This window comes from Drosophila simulans, chromosome 3L (assembly GCF_016746395.2).
Source record: "Drosophila simulans strain w501 chromosome 3L, Prin_Dsim_3.1, whole genome shotgun sequence".
NCBI lineage: Eukaryota > Metazoa > Arthropoda > Insecta > Diptera > Drosophilidae > Drosophila > Drosophila simulans.
The window spans coordinates 10543105-10552984 of record NC_052522.2 but is presented as its reverse complement, the minus strand read 5'-3'; the positions used below and the strand labels follow the sequence as shown (position 1 = coordinate 10552984).

At 39.9% G+C, this 9880-nt stretch overlaps 1 long non-coding RNA gene across 1 annotated transcript; it reads left to right on the top strand.

The window, feature by feature from the left end:
- Positions 1-334: 334 nt before the first annotated feature.
- Positions 335-2977, top strand: LOC120284731. The gene is made up of 4 exons (XR_005543948.2): positions 335-475; positions 2288-2531; positions 2609-2814; positions 2870-2977. It is a non-coding gene; the product is annotated as an uncharacterized LOC120284731 (long non-coding RNA).
- The last annotated feature ends 6903 nt before the right edge of the window (positions 2978-9880 follow it).

Here is a 9880-nt window from a genome sequence, read left to right as displayed (position 1 = left end):
TCCTCGCTTAAATTAGCCTGCGACTCAGACCGAGACAGAGTCTCAGCTCCAGACAGCGACTTCATATACCATATAACATATACCATATACCATACACCCATACCATATACGATATGAAGCCGGGTCTGCAACTGTTCTCTTATGTAGCTGGGTACATATCAAATAATTTGCTTGTCGGATCGGCCAATAATATATATGTAAACACAGATGAAGATGAAGCATCAGGCAGACATTATATATTAAGTATATATTTATGTATATATGTCTTTTGTCTTTGGCATCTCTCCTTCTCTTACGTTTAATTTACGTTCCTTTTTTCGGCTCTTTGTTGGTCACTTTTAAAATCTGTGTCTGTTACTCGAAAGGCCAACAAACCGATCGGTTGTCCATAAATCAGTTACATATCGGGCTCATATAACGGCACACATCTTTTTATAACCCCACGATCATCATGATCCGCTGATCGGAAGATCCAGTAAGACAGCCAATAACCATAACGAAATCAAAGTGTGAAAAGTAATATAAACATTTAATTGCCGAGCGGCCACAAATTGTCATTTAACCCGGAGCATTCGTACCCAAATCGAAAGGGGAGATGGATTTCGAGACGGGTTCAGAAACTGAATTGCTTGTCATATAGTTTTATAGACTCAACTCGACCCGCCAACTTGGGGAGGCACTATACATATACATATAACGTGTCGAGCGATCTCTTATGGCCTGTTAAGTGATCATAACTCAGCAAATTGCTTTACTGATCTCGCCTGACTCGACTGATCACGTATTTCTCGTCCAGGTGTCCACAGGTGTGGACAGGTAAAGACAGTAGAGTGATCTTCACGAGAGAAGATCTATCATCGATCACGGAACTATAGATCAGTCAAAATAGTTGAAGTATCTGAAAGAGAATTTATTAAAAAAAAGGCCAAAAAGGGACTTACATGATCAGTGAAGAAGAATAATCGATCAAAATCTATGGAAGCATATGAAATTAAATGGGGGATGAAGATCAGTAGCAGATTGTCAAATGAAGCGGTCAAGTGAAGTGTGGGGATCAGTAACTGATCGAAGTGCTTCGAAAAAGATCACTTTCTATAATAAGATTAGGAAAACTAATAAGTCAAATTGGAATGAGGCCAACCTTCTACTGTGGTTAATGTTTTTTAAAACAATTATTCATGGTATTATCTACAATCTGATAGGTATTATTTCTAAACCTGTTTGTTGTATAACTAAACTGCTCAAACATTTGGAATTAACTTGTTCGAGAACAATCTTCGTTCATCCCTCGTCATACTTAAAATGCCATCGCAGTACGATCTTTTTGAACCTTAAGCCGCTCAAGTGGACAGAAAATTCTTGCTAATTCAGTGAAGATTCCCCTCCCCGGGATCCTTTTTCACCTGCCGGAGACGCGAAACAGATATTGACAACACCCTTCGTCAATAAACCATATCACACGATCATCACGACCATCATTATGACCATCCGCTGTTGGTGCTCGCCGATGACATGGATTTGACATTGGAATTCAATACGGGTCGAGGCATAACACCGATCCCCTCTTAAGGCTTCTCTCTGCGAAATGGCAGGATCATCGTGATCAATTTCGAGTCATAAATCGCAACACGAAGGCTTTTGTGTATGCATGGCAATATTTACAAATTATGTGCTGGCGATGGAATGTTCTGCGATAGAAGCGAGCGCCAATGTCAGGGTTATCCCATAGAAAGAGACGGGGCCACGAAGACAAAGACGGCACGAGAGGTGGAGCCTTGGCAATGACAACGCACCCAACAACCGACAACAAGCGACAACAACGAGCAACAACAACCGGCAACAGACAAAACAACAACAATGACACTGCACTGGTTTACCTTCAGGACGGTCAGCAGTTGGCAAGTTGGAGCCCCAAAGTCCAAAGCCAGTACACCGGGTACACCGATGTCTGGGCACCCGACAACACGTTCCATGCGTCCATCCCACTCCACGCTGCTCAATTCCCGCCCGCTTTCATCCTTCGTTCCGGGGAGTTACAAGAACAGGGACCACACTATGTGGGTACACTTCGAGAAATGATGTTAGCGTATTCCATCATTTTCAATAAATAATAAAAATATTAACTTTAATGGAAATTAAACTGGAAAGTCATCTTCAGTAAGAGTTCTCATCATTATATTCATTCCTTACATATATAATAATGATAATGATTTAATTATTTCACACTTATCGCAAAAAATAGTAAGTAGAGCAGATATTATAACCAGACATTACACATATTTTTCAGTGTATAATGCTGTGGTGCAAAGTCGGCCGATGGCGAGTGCTTCGTAGCGCCCGAGTCAAAGCTAAAGCTAAAGCCATCCATCCATCCAGGACAGAGGCGGCCAGATTCAAGAGGAGTTGGCCAAGGGGAGGCAACTGTCTGTAAATTAACGCGGGCGTTAAAATTGCAATTTTTCACTTAATGCACACACTGAGACAACGACAACAAGAACAACCGACTGCAACTGCAACTGCAGCTAAATCATGTGAGTGAAGCGACGCTCGAGTAGGATTGAGATCGAGATTGCTATGACATTCATACCTTTAACTCATTTACGCATAGCAAAGTCAATGGCAGCAGCGGCAGAAGCTGAGATATCAGAGGAGCATGTCCATTTAGAGATGGGTAAACCAATCATATAAGAAGGGATTGGGATATCATGGGATACGTAAAGTTATAAAAATGGTATAATAACAAATAACAACAACACATTTAACGATAACAAATTTAATCTAAGCTAAAGTTCTTTATTTTGCTGAAAGGTTTCGGTAAGTTTCATTTTTTATTTAATAGATGTATATTTAATATAATATTTACGATTAGATCATATTTCCCCATTTCAACGACTGATATATTGCCCATCTCTAGGTAGAAAATCTGTGCCCGACTGAAACTCGTTCCTTATGTAAAGTGTCCTTGAAATAATTGTAAATTATGTCTGCATTTCTCGTTTTTCCTCTGTGCCAGCGAGATCTGGGATCTGGAATCTTGGCAAGAAGAAGTGGAGGAATCTTCATCCAGTTATCGGTGGACTACCCCGCACCATCCTTAAGAATGTGTGGGTGGTGGTGCTGTGCGCGGTTTCGAGCTATTAATAAATTTCAATAAAGTGCATTGGCGGCTGCCATGTGGCATGTGGCATATTTGTGGGGCATGTGTCACCCCTCCATGTGCTCCTCCTTCTGCTCCTTCGCTTTTGAAGATCGCCACATCCCGAGTTGCCCCTGCAGTCGGTTTCTGCTTAATTGAAAATCGCAAAAGCACAAATTATGAGATCCCGTGCCGCTGCCGTCCGTCTGGCTGGCACTTTTCCCGCTATCTCCTGGTGCATCTTCTGCATTTGGCAATCGAACAAATAAACAGAGATATATAGTATGTGCATATGATACACCCCCACTACTGCCCCAGCCATCGGAATAAACCTGCTTACCAACTTGTGTTCAATCGCCGCATTCTATTCCCAACCTGTTCAATTTCATCGCTTTTGCTCATTTCAATAATTTATTTAGCCAACAAGCAGACGACAGCCGAGCAGAGTGAGAGAAATAGAAAATTAGCAAATGAGAGGGAGTGCAGAGAGAAAAATAATTGCTTTAAACATGTTAAATTCGAAGTTAAAAAATATTGTAAATTGCAGTAGGAATGACAAAGTCACCTAGCAAATATTGTATGAAAAGTTTAGTTGCTTTCTAAGTATCTGGCATCATTGTTTCACAATGTACCATCTTTTTTCGTGCAGTGTAGGGAAATGCACCCTCTTCGCAGCCGCTTGTGTTGTTGCACTCGGCTAGCCAAATTATTTGGCGAATAATCTGCGGCTGCTTTCGCTCGACGGATTGCAATTAAAAACTTATTTTTAAGAAAAATATACACAACCCAGGGGTTTGGCTGCGAAGGGGGGCGTGTAAAATCAAGGGGCGGATTGGCGAGGGGGTGGCTGTAAATTAAATGCACATAAAACGAAGGCGGCCCACATGCTGATGGTTGGGGCAGACAGCCCAAGCACATGCAACTGTGGCAATAGCACCGCACACAATTGAGTCGCAAATTTATTTGGTCGAGACGCAAAGTGATGAAGGGGTTGTGTGAAGGGGCGGAGTGGATCAAAAGGGGCGGGGCAGTGGACGGATCGTCGACGCTTGGAATATTTCAAATTTTTAATTTGTTAAAGGGGCAAGGAAAATTATGAAAATTGAACAGGAAACGAAATAAGAAATTAATAAATGTGGCTATAAATATGGATTTATTGGCAAAATGGAGACAAATACAGAAATTTTAGAACAAATATATTAAGATTTTCAATATATATAAATATAAATAAATAAAAGAAATTAAATATATATTATAAACATATTTTATTTAAATTTATTCTATGTGATAGCTTTTCAGCTGATCCTTATCCTGATTACCATAATCATCGTGTCAGTGCTGTTTTAGTGAATTCAATAAACAAATAACAATACAACATGACCCAACACACAAAACCTTGATTGACCCGATAATTTGATGTTATCAAACATTCTCCATTTAATTTTCCATAATATAGCTCATACGCCCTGGGTGCCAAATGCATTTCCTGGCCTTTCTCCTTTCCCTTTTTCAATTTGAACCATTGAATGGACTGGCATTTTCCTTCCCAATTTTCAATTGTTTGTTGGCCGTACCTGCTTTCGGTCAATTTTCAATTGCCTTCAATATTTGCCAAAAACAATCATTGGGAAAATCGAAAATATGAATATGAAAATTGTGAATCTATATGCGAACTTATACTATATATATGATCTAAATGTGTGTACAGACAGACTGGGTAATGTTTGCAAAATAGCTGTGCATAAAATTTAATACAAACAGTGGGATTTTTTTTTTTGCACTTTTTGCTGGCTGCTGCTTTTCAATAAAATATCAAAGCACACGGCGCAAAATAGCAACAACGATACACTCGAAATGCAATAATCATATTAAAAGCCACAGAGCCAGTACAGAACAACAACAACAGCAACAACCACGGGCAATCTCTAAAGGCAACAAAATAGTTCGTTTTTAAAGTTATTATTAGCCGCAAAATGTGGCCCGATACAAGAGTGCACAGATATGCCAGATATACGAGCATATAGATGTACATTGTACACCCAAAACATATATATATAAATACATATATAAATAGTGTGAGTAGTTTGGGCCATTGTGTGTATATGTGCAATCAATATATTGTACATCGGTTATATCTGTATCTTGCGCCAATTGAACGACCATCTATATGCACAACCCGAATCACATATATATATATACATATACTCGTATATCCCATTCCGCTGGTGTTTCGGTTCGGTTTCTGTGTTTGTGTATAAATCATTTAAGCGGCCACCAAATAAAAATCAAGTTGAAAACATTCAATGAACTACTTTTTCCCTCTGCCAGTGCTAAAGTGTTGCATGCAACGCACATATAAATATAAATAGTACATATGCCATATCCACATAAAATTCAATACACATCCAATGTACATATAGAATTCTATACAGTGTATTTTTTTCTGCCGACGATTGAAAAATCAACAAGAACAATGCAAATATGGAAACATAAACTATTTGCCAAATACGAAATGGGTGAGAGCGCTTTTCATTAGATTTTAAATGTTGTTTTTTTTCCCCCCTTTTTCACCCCTTTCATAATTTTTTGAGGAAATTATAAATAATTCTAACGCAAAACGCATTTTATACGTGGGTAAACAAATAAGGGAATTTCGAGTATAACGAGGGGATGTTGGTGGAACGAATTCTCGGAAGTGTTTAAAGTTGTTTGGACTATTTTAATTGAACATTCCGAAAGTAAATAGAGTGCCCAATGCACATGCCTAAAAGTGTTTCAAAATACGTTAAATATTTGCGCTATCTTTTTATATAGAACGCATAAATTTGTTTTAATTAAGAAGTATCAAATGATATATTTGCCATAAATATTTAGCCATAAAACTATATATAGTTAAATTTGTGACTTAATGACGCAGTCATTATGGGTATCTTTATTTAGCAAACTTTAAGACCAAAAATGGTAAATAAATCAAATTTTGACTGTTTTAGGGCTCAGCACAATAAAACCCTTGAAATTGTCTGGACATAATCGCATTTTTACTGCTTCCTAAGCTGGTCAGTTCTAAAATTTCAAGCAAAGCACACATTTCATATCGATCAATCCTTCACGCAGATGAATTTTGGCTGCTTCCCACTGAGTGGCGATCTTAAAGACAAAGTATTTTGATGGCTTCTTCTGGTTAAGTGCGGCCAACTTGCCTTGGCTAATTTAAGCCATCAGATGGTGCAAATCGATTTGATGTGGCAGGCAAAAAGACGAAGGAGGACCTGTCAACGACTTGTTGCGATCACTGTTTGGTCACGCCCCCTTCTCGGCAATTAAAAGCCACCTAACCGCCAACACTTTTTATTCACTGTTTAATTAATATGCAGCAGCGGGTAGAAACAAAAAAAAGAGGTGGGCAGCTGCTGTTATTCAAGGGGGGCGTGGCCGTGTGGCAAGATACAGATAGTGTATCTGAAAACAACGACAACGCCCCGCCAATTTAAATATTCAGAAAGGAGAAAAAAATTATTTATTAATTTGTTAATTCGTTGTTTGTCATTTTGCGGCTTAAACGTTTCGTTCTGCTACAAAACACATCAAATTTATGGGACCCCACATTATAGTGGGGGTCTGCGAAAAGAGACGGAGCGAGTCCGCCAGACAGAGAGGGCGATACGATCTTCGGATGACCACGCTTCGGATCAGTTCGGCTCGGTTCCACAGCGGCCTCGGCTCGTCGCTCGCAATTAACACGCCAAATTAGCGACGCAACGCCGATGCCGTACACTGAAAAAAATGTCGCTGTCTTTCATCGTAAATTATACTGAAAACTGTACTAATTTTGCATTACCCAGTTAAATACCGAATATTAAGTTTATTTCTAATGACAGTCTATCAAAAAGATATTTGAATTTGTAATCATTTTGATAACATTTTATATAAAAATGTCCTGAAATGTATTTTGTTTCATTTGATTACACAAGTTGTAACTATTTTGCCGAGTGCATGCAAATGTAAATTTGAATTTTCATCTAGCGACAGCAACGGCAGCAGCCAAAACTTGTTGAGCATTTTTATTGATACGTTTTGATATTTTCAAGAATTTATTTTATTTATTTACAGATTTATGAGCTCGCCTCTCGACCGTCGCCGCCTCAGTCAAATATTTGTAGATTTTATTTATGGCCAAGAGCGGGCCAGGAACAATCAGCAGCATACAAACAAAATTTATTAGCCAAGTTGAACTTTTTTCGGTTGAACACAACTCTCAGCGCCTCGTGCTGATCATTCTGGGGGGGGGGGGCGTCGTTTCAGCCTTTTGGCCAAGGTGACTGATCATCTTGGTCTAATGTGTCAAGTGGTTGCCAGAGCTTTGAATAATAAATAATTGTTTATAATGTATCCGCTGCGCGCGATCTTTCTCGGCTCTTCGGGGCAACGGAATAAATTGGGTTAAAGTCGAGTGGCGCGGGATGTTGAATGTTTGTTTAGGTATCTCATCAGGTGATCGATTGGAGCTAATGAGAGCTCGGCGTGCACACAATATGCAGATTTTCGTTGAGTGATATAAGCCGATGATGTTTGGTTACCAAACAACAGATATTTCTGGCCAGCATTTCGAGTTGGTCTAAGGTGATGGAGATTTCCGGATCAAACCTTACAGAGAACTAAATTTAAACTTAAAACTTTTAATTAGGTTTTGGGTACTTGCATCCCTACTCATTCCAGTTTCAATAAGTCTTTCTTTCATGCTCGCAAATGATTATTTCATTGCCGAACTCAAGCTATTAAATTCCGTCTACGGAATTCATTTAGTTTGAAATCCTTTACAAATTATTTTGCCTGCCTCAGGAGCTTTCATTTGGCCATTGGCAACTTTCCCCGTCAACTTTGGGGTTGTCTCCGTGTTGAGCTGACATTTTCATTCGTTCGCCGTGCTAACATCCACTAGAACATATGTTCTTGGCTCGTGATGTCTGAGTCTAAGTATCTGTATCTGTATCTGTATCTGCGTGTGCAGATGTATCTGTCGCTCTGCGTGCCGCACTGTCTGCTCCCGCGGCGTATACGTAATGTGACAATTGCTCGCTTCGCTTCTGTCACACAACTGCAACTTTGTTTATCTGTCTATCTTCCCCCAGCTCGATGCGCCCTTTTCACCGTCCCACTCACTCACTCCTGCCCGCCGCCCATCGGAACATCTTGTACAATTTTATTACGCTTTGCATTGCATTTTGTTGACAGTTTTGTCAACAAGCGTTGAAAATTGGCTAAATATAAATATATGTACCCATCCTCGTTTCGTTTGTCGCACTGTGTGCAGGAATATTTATTACAACGGCAACAACTCGTTCGCATCGCAATTTATTTATAAATGCGAATATAAATAGGTGCAAGATGCACAGATTTCATCTGTGCCCAAATGGCGGGGGGATGGCTATAGGATAGGGATGGGGTTGGGGCATCCTGGTGCACAGTCAAGCGAATTCGCAGCAAGCATGACTTGTAAATAGCTGCGAGTTAAGTATCTGGCAAAGTGCAAAGTAGTTGCCAAGGCATCACCACCAGACTGCGCCAGCATCTTCCTCGCCATCATCCGCGTCCTCTGCACTTTTCGCGCTCATCTAAAGCATAAATGCACTGAAAACAAATGCTTGTGATCGTAAAATAAAATTGTCGTAGTGAAAAAGCAGCTTGGGTAGGCTTTCGTACATATGCTATGCTAAATATATGCTAAATAATCAATGATCTATATAGTTTGTCTGTATAATTGTTCTCAGTGCAGCTGCATCATCATCGTAATGAACTGGGCACGCACTTGTCTCGCTCAGCCGTAGAATGATGAATGTGGCAAGCGGCGGCAGATGGGGCGATGTCTATATGGCTATAACCATAGCCCTACCTAAGTGTATGCCTTTGGCATAGAAAACTCTGAATGCAACCTATGCGAAAGCGAAGAAATGGCAACATTCTGCCGCTTTATCGCTTTTCCAGGAATCGGAAAATGCTTCCGCATCAATTGAAAGCGCAAGTGCGACTATTTTTGTAAAGAGCGTGCAGGTTTCCAGACAGAAAAGTCTGCCAGTCTATGCTTGTAACTCATATAAATCTAAATAAATATACTTTTTATATATGTATCTTTATAAGGGATCACTAAGTAAGTGAATCTATTTGATACACACTCAAAGAACTTAATCCGCTTGGCAAATATTTTCCAATTTACATAATTATCTTGGCTTACTGTGAATTATTTCCAAAGTGCCAGACTTTCCACTTTGTGCCCATTCTACAGATACAAACCATGGTTTATCTTTCGCACTTCGCTGGGGCTTAAAACTAGAAGACCGCGACACTTCCTCCCGCCAAAAAAAAAGTGGTGGGAACTACCGCCCTATGGCGCTGTCAAAATCGGTTAAAAACACTGATTCGCTGTCTCATCGACGGATCAACGACCACAGCGACTTGTGTGTGGATTTCCATGTGTGCGGATATCTGTCGCTTTTTTTTTTGCTGTACTTTCTGTCTTCTATGTGATGAGGTACGAGCGGCAAAAATAAAAAATAAAATGAAAACAGCAACGAGAACCACAACCTCAAAGACAACTTTCAGGTGAAACACAAACAACGTCAAGCCAAAAAAAAAAAACAAAATTGTAAAAAATATTTAAATATTTTAAGAGCGATGACCCAGAAGCCGAAGCCCCACCAAAAACAGCAACAACAATCTCAAACACCTTCCAACGGGCAACGGCAGCAA